The 16976-nt window shown below is 33.1% G+C and overlaps 1 protein-coding gene across 4 annotated transcripts in view; it reads right to left on the bottom strand.

Moving 5' to 3' along the window:
* Nucleotides 1–16976, bottom strand: part of LOC118764280 (uncharacterized protein PB18E9.04c-like) — a 161314-nt gene that overhangs the window by 131776 nt on the left and 12562 nt on the right. The window contains exon 1 of one of the 4 annotated variants that reach the window (XM_036504841.1): nt 4826–4923. The exons of the other annotated variants lie outside the window; for them this stretch is intronic. The gene's annotated coding sequence lies outside the window, so the exon portion shown is untranslated. Of the gene's footprint in view, nt 1–4825; nt 4924–16976 lie in introns of those variants that run through there. 4 annotated transcript variants of the gene reach the window in all.

Here is a 16976-nt window from a genome sequence, read left to right as displayed (position 1 = left end):
CACCTATTCTCTAGACACACAAAGGCTCCGATTTCCAGTACCACGAGAACCAGAAATGAAATCAAAAGCGTGATCCTAAAGCAGCCGTTTCCACATGTGTCGTTCATGAACGTCTTTGAAAAAAAAGAGCGTAAGGATAAGTGTTCCTTTCAAATTTTATGTCAAATTTCCCAAAAATATTCAGACAGTGGATACTCAAAAAAGTACAGGTTTAGTTTATCATCTGATGATGGGAAATAAGGAACTCAGAATAGTGGAAATTAGAGCCTCTCAATTATAATATATTAAAGAATACTCAACATTTGTAGAGTCCTGTAATTTATCACTTTTGGTGAGTCATAGAAACATTTTAATCATTATTCATTTAAATGTAATTTTACTAAAGGAAAAGAACCATATGAATTTTAACAGTAATATTATATAATAACAGTGATATTAATTTCATTTAAAATTATTAAAGGCTGGAATATTGTTAATAATAACAGGTGTTTTTCAACCACGAAATGCTGAATCCTTTACAGATGCCTTTGACTGATTGCGATGTTCCTATGAATAAGTGCAATCAATGTCAGCTGTGTTGGCGTATTTAGCAAACCGTGACGGCTAAACCACATGTTGATTGGCTGAATACTGTTCATAAGATTCAGGATACTGGAGCCTAGCAGAAGGTATTTAATGAAAAAATCCAGTCATTTGGCTAAAGTTGTCAATTTTGAAGCCCAACTGTTCGTAAATAATGAAATTAGAGAAACCTGAAGATTACGGAAAGCGTGAAAGTACTTGATTTTTATTGTAATGTTGTAAAATAGTAAAGAGAGGTTATAAAAATAAAACGTGAAAATCAGACCATGTTGAAATTTTTTATTTCAAATATATTTATCTGTACATCAATACATATGTAGAAAGACAGACAGATAGACAGACAGATAGATAGATAGATAGATAGATAGATAGATAGATAGATAGATAGATAGATAGATAGATAGATAGATAGATAGATAGATAGATAGATAGATAGATAGATAGATAGATTGTTAAATCTATATATTTAAAAATACATTTCTAAATATATAGAGAAGTGATTATATATATATATATAATATATATATATATATTATATATATATATATATATATATATATATATATATATATATATATATCAGGATATATTAGCATACATATTTTTTTTTTAGTAGGATTGCATATATGAAAGTGTTTGTGTATATGTTTATATGTATATTATATACAGATATACAGATAATGCAACCACATGTGAATCGTTAGCGATTTCCTTCATCCGTCTTCCTTTCTATTGGACTTCCCTCTGTTTCTGAAGAAGAGCGTTGCTCGAAACGTTAAACCATCTTTCTTTCCCTGAGCGTCTGCTAATACATGTACCACGTCCTCGCGTTGTTGTATTATTTGTGTTTGTTCTTTTTGTGGGATTTACTTTATACAGATGTCTGTGTGTATATGCGTGTTTTAATATGTATATACATAGAAATATAGATGTATGCATGTATGTATGTACGTGTGTATGCATGTATATTTGTGTATGTATGTATGTATGTATGTATGTATATTAATGTATATGCATATACAGAGATATATTGTTAGACTAAGTAAGTAAAAGTTTGAGTTATGGTTTACAAGAATGAAATCGAGAGACATGGTTTATCTAAGAGAGAGAAAACGCAAGGGGAGAAGATGGAAGCCAGAGGTGATGGAGATTTTTATGAAATAGATAAACAAGATAAAATGAAGATTGGAAAAGCAGTATGGAGACAAAATATATAAATAGATAACAAGTATGTTGATTTCTCCTCGTATAGAAAATCAGTAATACAGATTTTGTAAACAAAGTGTGCCCGCGTTATAAAAATACAGAACACGCATGCACATACACACACATGTACACAAATGCGCATACACTGTTATGTGCGTATTAGACTGCATATACATGCCCGCTTTTGCGTACAAGGCTTCTTCAGAGAAATTTTGACATCCATTCAGAATATCTGCAGGCCAGAAGAATAAAATTTATCTTTGTAAACAACCAGATATAAGTTCATATAACCTTCTGAATGCATTCTCTCTACTGTGAGGAGAAAAACAATTTAGCATTTCCATCATATCATAGGCATATTTGTACGTGTACATGTGTGTAAGTGTACGTGCGTGAGTGTTTGCATTCTTTGTATGTATTTGCTGCGATCATCGAGTAGCACGATTAGGAAACGAAAAATTTAATAATGAACTCAATACAGTCGAAATATAGAATGTACAGTTATAGTTTATCGCAATCTCACATAGATCACATAAAAACTTATTTTGTGCAATCATATTTGTACACCAAAGAATAAAAGAATATTAAACGCAACAAAATATATATAATGAGGGTGAAAGGAAGTAATCGGTGTGAATAAGATGAGGGAAAAAGCGAAGAAGTAAAATAGAATGAAGAAGAAAAAGAAGACAAGGAAAGAAATGCGTAGAAGAGAAAAAAATGTGATGTTTAAAAAGTATTTAAAAAAAACAGCTAAATTAGTTTATACATTTCTGACGAATCAAATTATGCTATTGTCTAAATATACATATTCGATTTTTGGTTCAATATCAGACATTGTAGGTGAATTATTTAACACATTTAGAAGTTGTTTCTTTGAAGAAAACATTTTAATACACTTGAATTAATAATTTAAAGACTACATTTTGTCCTTTTCCATTGAGTTGAGAAAAGCTCACAATTTTGATCTAATTAACAGACTACTTGCAAGAAGAGGTTTTCCCAAAGTTGTATCCATAATCATTTCTATATAACTCGATTCATAGAGTACAAAAAGTCCTTTCAGGCTTGAATTAAGATAATATAGATTAAATTAAAAATATAAAGTCTATGAATTGATATTTCTTAAAGAATCAAAAATCAAATTTATACGTTCCAAGGAATCAGATTAGAATTATTTAAGAGCAACAGTTATTTAATTCCTCAACTAAAATTACTCCGTTTTCAATCATATGAGTTATACTGAAATTTGAAAAACAATAAAGTTTTGCTAATTAAAACGGTTAACAAATAAATGAAAATTTGGAGATAAACTAATTTCTGCTATACATTAGTTTCTAAACTTTCAAATTGATCATTGTGTGTGTGTGTGTGTGTGTGTGTGTGTGTGTGTGTGTGTGTGTGTGTGAGTGTGCGTGAGTGTGTATGGGTGTGTATGCGTGCGTGTATGGGTGCGCTTCCACTATTCTTGAAAAATGCACAAAGCTCGTAAATATATAAAGTATAGCACATTGTCGTATATTTTAATCTCTAAAATTATATGCATATACCAAGCCCAAACTAATTTCAATGCCACATTCACACGCTTCTGACAGTACAACGCAATCTCAAATTCTAAAGATAGTTTTCACCTCACTACGAAATATACTATAATTGCATTTTCTATTATTCGCTACGTTTTTCTAGTCCTTTATAATCTGTTTCTCTTGAGCTGCGATTTCTTACACATGCACACACACAAACACACACACACACACACATTAGCACTCACACATTTCCAAAGTTTACAATAGCATACGCACACACAAACATGAACGCGCGAACGAGTTGTCTTTACCGCTAGGAAAATATTTGGAATCTGATTTCTTTGATATGCAGTTAGAATTCGTTTCTGATTTACAACACTCCCTCTTTATTTAAAGACATATCCGTATACATTTAGCAGTATATACACATACCAAACCATCTATAATATACATATATACACTAAACATACAGGTACATGGCTGCATACATATACAGACATATATAGGCAAGACATAAATATATATACAAATGCATATATGTGTATATTCACGCACAAAATCCCCTGACGTATGCTTCTACAAGTTAGTAGTTCCAGACGAAAGAAAGAGAAAGTAAAGATAAGTTTTCCGTCCTGTTCCAGGATAAAACTGCTTTGAACAAGAGGCGCGAGCTCTTAAATTCCTGCAGGCACGCCGCCAAGTTTAAAATGTCAACCGATAAAATAAAGTATGTGTAAAATGTTTTGACTTTCGGAAAATTTTGAATGTCGCATTTGAATTTGACTTTATACGTTATAGTAATTTTACATTGCAATGGTAGTGCATATTTCGACTTCACTTTTAAGAAAGCTTTCGCTTGTTTTACAAATTGAAGCTTAAGCTTCGCTGAGGTTTATTTTTATTGTTTATTTTTCTTGTTTGTTTTTATTTATATTGTTTACACACGTATTTAATTATGTTATACCAAATTAATGTGCAATTTCCTAATTTTAACATTTTAATATTATATACACCAGACAATTTTTTTTAAATTGCTTGCGTATATACGTTATGATATATATATTTATCTTGATGTGAAGGTATGTCTCTATATATTTATGTGTATGTATGTATTGTGGGTATGTTTATGTATGTGTATGTGCGTATATATTTGTGTGTATGTGTATATTTATATATATATATATATATATATATATATGTATATATTTATATACATATATTATATCTATGGGGCGACCAAAGCCTTGTGAGTGGATTTGGTAGAGAAAAATTCAAAGACGCCCATCGTATATATATATATATATATATATGAGTGTTTATGTGTGTTTGTGTGTATGTACATGTGTGTAGGTATGTGTGCGCGTGCGTGTGTGTGCGTGCGTCTTTGTATCTGTGTTTAGCCTCCATCACAGCTTAGCAACCGGTGTTGGTGTGTTTATGTACGCGGTACAAACGTTAGGGGATTCTTTGTTACCTGAACAATCATACATTATGAAATAAATTCAACTTACGATGAAAGTAAACAAATTTTTCTTTGTGAAATAAGATTTCTAGTCTTTTACTCGCCCAAACGCTAATTGTTTCCTTGTTACTTGAGCAACATTTTGCACTGTAAAAGGAAAAATTATGAAATAATTTGTTCGGTAACTATACAGTTCCAAATAAGATGTGAAATTTCTAGAATAACAAATGTCACATTATTTTTATGCTTCCAGTGTACGATTATGGTCTACTCGAGGACAAAATATATGTTTATTTGCTGAAAAATGTTACTATTGCAAATTAAGTTTGCAATCTTTCAACCGTACAGAGTTTGCACGGTTTCTTGATTCCAGAGGAAGACTTAGGTCCACATTAGAAAAGCGGTTAGACAGTTTTTCGTAAGTTCACATTGACAAATGAAGTAGCAAGGCTTCCAGTCGAAGAAATGATGTAGGATTACTTATTTCCAGAGCAAGATTTTACTTTACATCAAAGCAATTTCAAAATTATATTTGCAAAATTATAATTTGCAAATATCTTTCGCATTATAGGCATAAGGCTTAAATTCTTAAACAGGAGAATTAGTCGATTACATCGACCCCTGTGCTCAACTAGTATTTATTTTATCGACCTCGATAGGGATGAAAAGCAAAGTTGACCTCGGCGGCATTTAAACTCAGAACGTAAACTGCCGGAAGAAATGCCTCTAAGCATTTTGTCCGGCGTGCCAACGCTTCTGCCAGTTCGGTATCGCTAGAATTTCAACTGTTCATTTGCTATGTTTTCATTTTCTTAGAGTAAGATGTATCTTTACATGATGAAAAAACCTCTGATAGAGTGTTCAGTAACTTAACCCTTACAAGTAAACCCCCAAAGACTATATGCTGCACAAATTTTACAAGATTTCTGTATAAATAACTTTCAACAATGGAACTGTTGCAAATAAGATCTCCTGACTTGAAAATCTTCAAAGTTTAGCGGTTTCTTTTTATTCAAAGAAAGATCTTACCTTATATGAAAGTAAGCGCGTGAATAGTTTATTCAATAATGGTCATACAGATTTCTGGATATTTTTGTTTCACGGGAATGATTTACCTCAAAATTAACAAAAGCACTCAATTGATATAAGCAATAGTGGTATATTTGTAACTTATCTCCAGACTTTCAAGTGAGTAGCTGTTAGAGTGTTCTACGCTTTTGGGATAAGATTTTAAACCATAAGAGGAAAAAACGCTGATAGTGTGTTATGATATATTGTCACGTAATGTCCAATATTTCAGCCGTACAAATCTTTTCTTGTTTTTCGAAGACAGCGTTGCATTTCACGGAGAAAGACTGTCAAAGGATTTTTTTACAAATGGTACCTTTACAAATATTGTTTGAAAAATGTCATCTCCATAAATCTAACAGCGTATTTTTCTTTTTATTTGCGAAGTATGATTTCGTTTTTCGCGAGTAAAAAGCCCATATATTTACTTCAGTAATGTTAACATTGCAAATAAGATCTCTACAGTTTCAGATGTACAAAAATTATAGGCTCTATTGTTTCCGGAGGAAGATTTTGTATTAAATGAGAAAGCTATCAGAATGTCTGATAAAGATACCATAGCAAATTAGATCGCCAGTATTTCAGCTATGCAAAGGTTGAATTTTTTTTTTCGAAGTATCACATCGTTCTACATAAGTTAAAATGCTCAGATAATCTGTTCAATAATGGGAAATCTTCATAGACGATTTCCAGATGTTCATCTCTACACTAGTAATGAGGTAATTCGTTTCCGTTGTAAATTATTCTTTACATAAGAACACTTAAGAAATGGTTTATACAATATTTGTACTTTTGCAAAGATCTCGAGACTTCCTGGTGTACAATGGTTACATTTTTATTTTGTTTGTTTCTTAGATGATATCTCGCTATACAGGAAAAGAAATGCGCAAATAGTTTGTTCAATAAAGGCAACCATTTTAGATAATAGCTCAATAAATTCGGACATTACAACATTTCTTGTTTCCCCATTACGATTCCAATCTATATTAGGAAACACAATCAGGTTATGTCTTCAACATTGCAATCTTACAAATAAGATTTGCAAACTTGCAGCCGTATTATGTTTAAGCTCCTTGTTTTGTAGCTAACTTTACAAATAAGTTCTCATGAACTTCGATCCTTCAAAAGTTAGCGTGTTTCTTAATCTGGTGTAAGATATTGCTCTACATGAGGACAAACGTTCAGATAGTGTGCTAAGTAATGGTACATTTGCAAGTACTATCTGCAGACTATAGACAGATTTTTTTTAATGCTCAGATATTTTTTTTGAATTGTACTTTTACATATAAGCTCTCCAGAAATCCAACTGTAAAAGACTACTAGGCTGCTTGTTTTCCTTAACTCCGACATAGTGCATTCAGTAAACGGTACTTCTGTAAATATGACTTCAGGCAAAACTTTCAGACAGTTTATAAACAGGAACTTTGCAAATAAGCGTTGTGGATGATCAGCCATACAATTGTTACACTCTTACGTGCTTCTCGAAGTTCATACTCTGTATAGGGGAAATGTCAAGTAACTTATTATTTTACCTTTGAAAATACGTTCTTAAAATTTTCAGCCTTACAAATGTTACAGTTTTATATTTCCAGTGTATGAATCGCCTCTTCACGAGGGTAGCGCTCATAGATCGGTGGCGGATGGCAGTGTGACTCACAAATTAAATTAAAAGATGTTTGGCTGATGAGATTAAATATGATTGAAATATGCCCCAAGTTCTTACCTCAAGCTGAAAATCTCTCTCACCTTCCCCACTATTTTAATTCAGTCAAATACTAGTATGCGTTCCCCCATACTACTACTACTACTACTACTACTACTACTACTACTACTACTACTACTACTACTACTACTACTATTACTACTACTACTACTACTATTACTGCTGCTACTTCAGCTGTTGTTATTGAAACTGCTTCTGCTACTACTTCCACTACTACTACATTTAAATACTGTGCTTATCTCCCCTAACAGTCTTCACTAGAATTAGTTGATAAGATAATGATTTTTTCTTCTCAATATGACTTAATTTTAATTAATATTCTGGATCACTACAATGTTCCATCACTGTTAATAATTGTATTGGCTTGTTGTTATGGCAGCTCTTCCGCCAATTTGTGACAAATATGGTGGATGTTGATCCTTTTCTTTCACAGCTAATGTTACTGTCAGTAACGATCACTCACATTAAATAAATGTCTCTTGATGCAATTGTTTTCCATTGAAATAATTTAATTGGCGATGAAGTTTCTTTCGCTGTATCCATATAACTAAAGGAAGAAACTACGTTAATTATTTTAATTCTTTTTTATATCCATCATGACTATTAAGATTTCATAACTCCGAGAAAAACAATTGTTATATGTATGAGCTCTTTCTTATTTTAATGTGATTCAAAGGCAAGATGGCTGCCAGCTGTATTTTTATATTTTTACTTTTTTTTCCCTATTGCTAGTGACATTGTCAGTATTCCTGCTGTTGTCGTATTGTTGGGCTATGCTGCTCCCGGTGATAATCCTCTTTGGTGAATTGAAGTTGATGTATATTGTCCTAATGATCTCGAATAAAAGGTTTCTTTTAATCACGGATTCAAAAGAATAATCATTCATTTCACAAAGGAATACCTATGACTAAATCAGGGAAATAGCAGTTTTAGAAAACATAATTCATAACATCTTAATTGAATATACATCTGCTTTTAAAAGCTTTATGTTTGTGTTTTTTCTCCCCGAAAGAAATTGAATTGGATCGTATCACATGATTACATTATGAACTTTATATAAGTTTTATTTTTTACATATTTCACATAACAATTATTTACCAAAGTTTGTATCAGCTGTTTAGTTTCAGTCCCTAAAATGCCAGATAGTACCAGTCCGGTATTTAGCAGCATAGTCAAGTACGTTTACGTTTCGATATGGGTCTCTTTACCAAAAGCCATCCAAACAGAACTAAATACCTCCAGTATAAATAAGGTTAGCGCATCCGGTCAACTTACCAGAAGAGTCATCCATATGGCCAAGTGCAGTAGTTAACATGAAACAGGCGGTAATGTATTGCTCAACAATATGTGTGTGTGTCTGCGTGTGTATCTGTGTTTGTGTGTGTGTGTGCGTATGTGTGTGTGTCTGTACACTGTGCGTCCAACTATATATATATATATATAACATTTATGCTTTTTTAATATAGAAATATTAATGGATATAAGAGTGCTAAGTTAGATTGTGCTGCATATACATATACATACATATGTATTCGTCTTCCTCTACCTCCCTTTCTTTCATTCTTTCTTTCTCTCTCTCACACACTCTCTCTACGCTCTGTTTAACTCTCTTTCTCTCTAGAGGAGAGAGAAGGAAAGAGAGAAAGAGAGGAATGATTAAATATATAGTACAACCTCACGTAACAGTCTTTACAAAATCTAGCTAAATGCCATATTCTGACGTTAAGGAATCTAAACATTGTTTACATTTAATCTCAGTACATGCGCGTGTGTGTGTGTGAGTGTGTGGGAGGAGTGTGTCTGTGTTTCTATATGTGTATGTCTGTGATTATGTCTGTGTATATGTAAATCTGAATGTATACATGAACGACTTAAATGCATCTCTCAGTCATTCATTACATATATAGAGTAATTAATAACACAAAAGATGGGATATAACAAATTAAGTCATCATAAATAGTATAAGAAGTGGAGAAGATGTGATTTTTCATTGCAGATCTTGTGAAAGAAGCAGAGCAAATTACATCTTAATTATACCTGTCAACTGCGTCACTACTAAATTAGAATGTGACTATAAGAAATAGTTTCTCAAGTTAATGGAAATAACAGCTAAATGTTTTTAAAATTACACAATACTCTCTTTAAAAATGAGGGGAATAACTGGATAATATAATCCAGCATCTGAAAGGAACCCGGAATTTTCCTTGCTGGAATAGGGTTGCTCGATCAAAGGGTGCTTGTGGGTGAAGAACACTTCCTTTTCTTCAAAAATCGTTGTTTGGCAGTGCTGGTATGGAGCTAAGCAACATTCTCCTTCTCATCAAAGGTCACCCCGTTCGAGGCTAACTGGAGATAAAACAACGCCTCCCTTTTGATTAGTTTGCTCGATAAGGCTTGTATTGCGGGATCAAAAACCAATTATATAGACCAAATCCAAAACAGTTTAAACCTGCTAGAGATAAACAATGAAGATTGCTGATGTGAGGTAGAAGAAAGTAGAACAATGTACCAAGAACTGTTTAAGCCTTGAAGAGTATCTCAGAACATGATCCTCTCTATCGATAAGGCGTTTGGCCTGCAATATTTGAAAATATTAAGATTTTCATTTAGACGATCAATTGAGAGAAATAAAAACAACAGGGATTGATTCCTTGTGGGTTGGTTCCTTCAGCTACTGAATTCTGTCTGTCACATCTGACTTGATATCAACGATCAAATTCCAGAAAGTTTTGAAGACGGGATAGAGCTAAACTTTTATTGTTAAACTTTCAACGAAGCGGGAAAACTGAAAAGCCATAAACCATAGATATGGTTATATTCTCTATCGATACTTAGTGTGAAATACACTCTTTTATCTCAATCAGTTGATAGTTTTTATCAACCCAGCTGACAGAGAATCGCAAAATTGTATGTAATATCATGCAGTGTAATACAATTACGACTAAGTATTGGCATGCCATTCCATCAGCAGAATGAGTAACGGATTCTTAGCTATACAAAGTTTATTTGGTATCAAGATGTGATATATCTTTACCTGAAACATTTTGGAACTATATTTGCTTTGGAACCTTAATTTTAAAATTGTCCATTTCTTAGCCATATTCTATAGTAATTCATTGGGCTTTTGATCTTGTCTTTTATGTACAACATGTACTTTGAACAATTATTACGTAAAGTAAAGGAACATCTTCACGTCAGAACTGATGTCGGTACGTGTATATATGTAGGCGGAAAATCTCTCATTCTGTTATCAACTATAGTTAAGTAAATCAACCACCTATGCTAAAAATATAAAGTAGAATGTGTAATGGGAGAAAGGAAATTGACACATTGTTGCTCATTCTGCTAAACACTCACAAATCACACCCCCACCATCTTAAATTAAGAAAGGATACATTAGAAAGTGTATACATACATATATATATATATATATATATATATATATATATATATATATATATATATATATATATATATATATAATTTACAAAATAAATGCAAAAGAAAAATTCTAATGCCAAATATGCCGAAAAAAAGACAAAATTGTCAATAATCATTATAATTTATGCGTCTCGAAACAAACCGATAGAAATTTCTAAAATATCCGTTATCACCGCATTGGTCCCAATTTCGGGGTTAATTCATAAGAATTTTCCCCTCTTCAGCGATAAATATGTGAGATATAAGTGAAATACTTACTCATACTCGTGGAAAAAGCAAGCACTAAGTCCTGAGCAGACCTAAGTACCCCAAATATATCCAAAATAGAAAATCTTCGGCACATCTCGAGACATGTGTGATTCGAACTAGAAACTTTCACTGAGTGAGAGAATCCGGAAGTGAACACTATTAAATTTATAACTAATGTAGGATCATTTTTTTTTTCCCGAAAAAATTTTTATCCTACATTAGTTATATATATACTGCACCTATATATATATATAGATATATATATATATATATATATATATATATATATATATATATATATATATATATATAATATATATATATATAATATATATATATATATATACAATATGTTACATTACTCGGTAGTCAAGATGAAACTCTGAGTTTCAGATGCCGAAGTGGAAATCCACAACACCATCTCTTCGGTTATCTGGCTATTTGAAAACGTTATGAAAAAATACCGTTAAATAAAGGGAAATTACTCTGTTATAACTCTGCTTGCCTGCGTACTTATACATCGCTCGCATTTTTCGTCATAAAAATTATGTAAAAATTATATAAAAATACATAAAAAATATATAAAAAATATATAAAAATATATAAAAATATATAAATTCTTCTTGGGACATAACATAGAAAGCATGTTCTATCTGTTTTCTTTAGGGGACCAAAAACGTAACAGAAATTTAGTCACATGTGGGCATGATCCGAAAAGCTCTGTCCTTGTATTTAGACATGTAATAGGGTCTAAGCTGCTTTTCCAGATAAGCCATCTCTCCATGTCGCATAGACCGCACCTTCCGCTGCCGTTAGTATAGGGCTTACATCTGGCCAAAATATTCCATTGTATGTTATAATCGACACCTTTATCTCTTAAAGACCAAATATGATTAGATAATTGTGTCGCTTTTCTTTTGTTCCAGTGCCTAAAGCTCAAAGTGTGGTTATTGAACCTGGCCTTGAAATTACCCTCTGTAAGGCCCACGTATTTCTTCGTCGAAACGGTGTCTTTAGTGGTTATAGAGTTTACGGTAGCATCATATATGATGGTCTTGGACATGCAAGCTCCATTTAGCGGGCACAATTCTTTATTCCTGCATAAACAGCTGTTTTCTTCTTGTGTTTTTTGTATGTTATGTTTGATTATGTTTTTAAAATTGGTAGTTGAACTAAAACTAATTTTTAAATTGTGTCTATTGAAGAGTTTCCTATAAGTATGGTTAACTGGAAAATGTCTATCTATCAGTGCTAGGAAATATTTACCTATATTGAAGGCCACCTCGGGTGTAAACCAGATGACCTTCCTATTTCTATTATTCCTTTTCTTTACTGTTGGGCTAGTGATAGGTGTATGTTTTATTTTATCGCTAAAACCACTATCTTTTAAAGCCTTATTATAAACTGGGGCAATGCTATTGAAGATGTCCTCATCAGATGAGAGGCTAGAAATCCTCTTACTAATATTTTTAACTAAATATTAAATACGAAAATTAAGACCGATACTAGGCTAGTACAATGGTCCAATAGTATAGAAGTCGTAGACTGGTTTAAAGCCATTAAGAATAAGAAAAAAGCGAGGTTTACACAATTCGATATTGTTGATTTTTATGCCTCTATCTCTAAAGAACTGCTAGATAAAGCCCTCATCTTCGCTAGTGACTTCATAGAAATTAGTACCAATGATAAGGACATAATCTTCCATGCTAGAAAGACATTACTTTTCAGTGAGAATGCAAAGTGGGTAAAAAACACCGACACAGAGGGCGCTTTGGATGTGAGTATGGGTTTATATGATGGGGCAGGCATCTGTGATCTAATTGGACTTTTTCTCCTAGATACCTTAGGTAAGACATTCCCTAACATACATTTCGCCATCTACAAAGATGATGCCCTCGCCTTAACAGCTAATACAAATGGACCAGCACAAGATCGTTTTAGGAAGGATATTATCCAGTTAATGAAACACTTCGGACTTAGTATAACTATAGATACTAACCTGACGGTTGTCAATTTCTTAGACGTTTCCTTAGATCTTAATAAGAATATTTATAAGCCTTATAGGAAGCCCAGTGATAGACTAAGTTATATTAATGTAGGTTCATGCCATCCCCCTATAGTATTCGAAAATTTAGTTAAAAATATTAGTAAGAGGATTTCTAGCCTCTCATCTGATGAGGACATCTTCAATAGCGTTGCCCCAGTTTATAATAAGGCTTTAAAAGATAGTGGTTTTAGCGATAAAATAAAATATACACCTATCACTAGCCCAACAGTAAGGAAAAGGAATAATAGAAATAGAAAGGTCATCTGGTTTACACCCGAGGTGGCCTTCAATATAGGTAAATATTTCCTAGCACTGATAGATAGACATTTTCCAGTTAACCATACTTATAGGAAACTCTTCAATAGACACAATTTAAAAATTAGTTTTAGTTCAACTACCAATTTTAAAAACATAATCAAACATAACATACAAAAAACACAAGAAGAAAACAGCTGTTCATGCAGGAATAAAGAATTGTGCCCGCTAAATGGAGCTTGCATGTCCAAGACCATCATATATGAAGCTACCGTAAACTCTATAACCACTAAAGACACCGTTTCGACGAAGAAATACGTGGGCCTTACAGAGGGTAATTTCAAGGCCAGGTTCAATAACCACACTTTGAGCTTTAGGCACTGGAACAAAAGAAAAGCGACACAATTATCTAATCATATTTGGTCTTTAAGAGATAAAGGTGTCGATTATAACATACAATGGAATATTTTGGTCAGATGTAAGCCCTATACTAACGGCAGCGGACGGTGCGGTCTATGCGACATGGAGAGATGGCTTATCTGGAAAAGCAGCTTAGACCCTACTACATGTCTAAATACAAGGACAGAGCTTTTCGGATCATGCCCACATGTGACTAAATTTCTGTTACGTTCTTGGTCCCCTAAAGAAAACAGATAGAACATGCTTTCTATGTTATGTCCCAAGAAGAATTTATATATTTTTATATATTTTTATATATTTTTTATATATTTTTTATGTATTTTTATATAATTTTTACATAATTTTTATGACGAAAAATGCGAGCGATGTATAAGTACGCAGGCAAGCAGAGTTATAACAGAGTAATTTCCCTTTATTTAACGGTATTTTTTCATAACGTTTTCAAATAGCCAGATAACCGAAGAGATGGTGTTGTGGATTTCCACTTCGGCATCTGAAACTCAGAGTTTTATCTTGACTACCGAGTAATATAACATATTGTATAGATAAATTTCCTCTATTTACGTAATATTGAGGTCTCTTTCTTTCTTTTGTTATCTTACCGTTTTATCAATATATATATATATATATAAATATATATATATATAATATATATATATATATACTGCACCTATATATAAATATATATATATATATATATTTACCAGAATGTAAATTACTCAAAGATTTTACATCAAAATATCATCCCTCCAAGAACTAAGAATTCATCAAAACCAGATAGTCTTGCATTGCGTTCCTTTGCTATCATGAGTATTTCTATGTAACCGTGCAAATGGTAGACAGCTGTTAACTATGTGAAGGGTTCAATGACTTTTTTTTTTAGTTTTCTCTGTTTTTGTTTGGTTTTTTCTACTACTTAGTTTCTAGGAACTCTCATCACTGAGTTAGAAACATTAGAAAAGTATAGTTAAATGTGTCGATAACTCTATTATTTCTCATAATGTTTCACATTTGAACAAAGACATTTCTGCATGTCCTAATATCCACCGGTTGTAAGATCCATGGTTAGCATCACAGTTGACTAAATAAATATCATCATGTCTAAGTTACTGCAGAAACAATACTTCTAACTCATGTAAAATCACTCAGCGAAACCATAAACGTGCGTGCGTGAAAGCAGTTACTGTTTCGAACAGCAATAAAGGAAAGGGGAAATAAAATTCGTTAAATATATAAATGTTTACAGATGATATTTTCATCTATATTCATTCTTATCATGCTTTCCCAGAACAAGCGGAACTTTGCAATGACCTAGTGAAATATTAGATTAATTATAATGATATTCTAATTTTGGTACAATGGTAGCATGTTTTCAAAGTAGCGGGATTCAATCACTTCGTCGACCCCAGTACTTTACTGGTACTTAGATATGACAAAGTCAACATTAGCGGCCTTTATACTCAGAAGGTAAAGAGTCTGACGAAACGCCACAAAACATTTTGTCCATAGTGGTAATGATTCTACCAGCTTGCCACCTTATAAATTATAGCATTGGAATGGAATCAATGTAGTACCCCAATTGCGTTACAGGTAAAGCTTAAAAGCATTTGTATTCCAAAGAATATTAAATTATTTGTTTCCAGCAAAGAACTGCGTGTGCGCACGCATCAGCTTACAACCTCCCACCTTGTAGTTAACCGTCGCATGCACCGGTGCGGACAGGTCATCCGCCTCCTGCAAGATCATCCTACCAAGGCTTTACTCTCATTCAACGCAGCAGCTGCGGGCTAGGAGAGGCCCCGCATCAGTCAGATCGACGTGATTAAGGAAGATCTGCAGCGGATAAACGTCATCTTGCAAGATGGGCAAGAGCTAGCACTGGACTGCCAGCGATGGAAAGTAGTGGTGAAATTGCTCGGCTTTACGCATGATGTCTGTGAGATGACTGACCTGGGTTGACACCAACGCCATCAAGCAAAAACATGAAGCAAGCAAGCATAATTTCATATATATGTTGAAAAGAAAATATTATTAGTCACTAATAGATATACTCTGTAATTGGATATTATCTTAGCTTGAAGCACTCAGTTTGATATATATATATGCATATGTATATATATATATATATGTATATGAATATGCATATACATATACAACTCAACATCCACGAACTAAGACATCTCAAACTAAAGAAGGATTTACAACCAAAAGCCCTACCAAACATCTCCACACTCAACTCCCTTAACAATGAAACCTTTGACAGCATTCTCCAGAACATTCCTCTACTATAAGGAAAGCCCAGAATGAATCTAATCTTCCAAACGCACACCATCATAAAGAGCAAAAGATAACCCAAGTCAAGGAAAAGTCTCCTAACACAACCCAAAGCACACTCGCCAACAACATTGAAACCGTCAGTAAAAAATGCGGAAAACTTAACTTTGGTATATGCGTCAACCTAACTGAGGGATCGGAGTTCTCCTTTAAACAAGGTCAAAGTTTTACAGTTAAAATTAACTTCACATGTGCTTCGAAATACCCAATATATGTGTTAACTTGCTCAGGATGTCGAGAGCAATACATAGGCCAAACCAAAAACAGTCTACGCCAGACGATGACCCTAAATGGATCTCAAATTATAATTCGGGAATACAGAAAAATAGCATTTAGCGAACGCATCGACATTTGCGCCACTAAAGAACAACCTAAATTCAGAATTTTTTCCCTTTACAAATTCAGATACGATGCAACTTATAATCAGCGCATTAGCAAAGAGTCATATTTTATCGCAAAACATAAACACCTTTTGAATGCTTCCACCACCGATGACACTACAACAAGTGCCTTGAAATAAAACCCACGCAAATATTGAAAACGATATATTCAGAACTACTCATGAACTTATTCAGAACAATTCCAATCGCCACACGGATCCCTTTTAGGTCACTTGACCATCTAAGAAAACTCTACCAACGAGTCTACTACTGTCAAACCACT

This window comes from Octopus sinensis, linkage group LG7 (genome assembly GCF_006345805.1).
Source record: "Octopus sinensis linkage group LG7, ASM634580v1, whole genome shotgun sequence".
NCBI lineage: Eukaryota > Metazoa > Mollusca > Cephalopoda > Octopoda > Octopodidae > Octopus > Octopus sinensis.
This window is presented reverse-complemented; position numbering and strand designations above follow the sequence as displayed.